Below are 644 nucleotides of genomic sequence, written 5' to 3' on the forward strand. Positions count from 1 at the left end.
TCCTGAAGAGACGAAACTGGGAATAGAATTTTTCAAAATGTGAGCATTCTGCGAGAGTTTTTCAATACTTGATGGGTATCAGTGCTGATGCGGCGTGATGTTTCAATAAACCAAATGACAGCGTGTCCGAGTGGTTAAGGAGGTGGACTAGAAATCCACTGGGCTCTGCCCGCGCAGGTTCGAATCCTGCCGCTGTCGTCAATCGTATAGGCACACGATTCAACATTATTCCCCTACTGTTCGAGTCCCTAGGAGGCCACATAGAAGATGCAGATGAATAACTCACTCGTAATAGTTGTTGTTGGAGTAGTGGTGGTCGGTAGCGGCGTAGTGATAGTCTTTTGAGTATCTACAAAACTAATATCAGAACAGCCCGATTCCCTAGGGATAAATGGAGACATGTGGAATTCCGCGATGACTATGGTATTTCCAAAGGCTATTCTATTGGAGCCCAGTGTAAGCGCTTCTCTAACGGCATACTCCTTACATGTATTAGGATCACATATAGCTTTCTTCGTATACTCCAGCGATTGTCCGGGGGTAAATCCCAGCTGTTTGAAATATTCAACACACCACTCCTTGCCATGTGCCCCGGGAACCGCGAGGTTGTTCGGAATATGGCTCTTATGCCGGAAGGAATTCTT

The 644-nt window shown here is 46.1% G+C and overlaps 1 non-coding gene across 1 annotated transcript; it reads left to right on the forward strand.

Annotated features, from left to right (window-relative positions):
* The first annotated feature begins 116 nt into the window (after positions 1–116).
* Pmar_PMAR018881 lies at positions 117–198 on the forward strand. The gene has a single exon. It is a non-coding gene; the product is annotated as a tRNA-Ser (tRNA).
* Positions 199–644: the final 446 nt, after the last annotated feature.

The sequence above is a fragment of the Perkinsus marinus genome, assembly GCF_000006405.1.
Source record: "Perkinsus marinus ATCC 50983 genomic scaffold scf_1104296964236, whole genome shotgun sequence".
In the NCBI taxonomy this organism is placed as follows: domain Eukaryota; phylum Perkinsozoa; order Perkinsida; family Perkinsidae; genus Perkinsus; species Perkinsus marinus.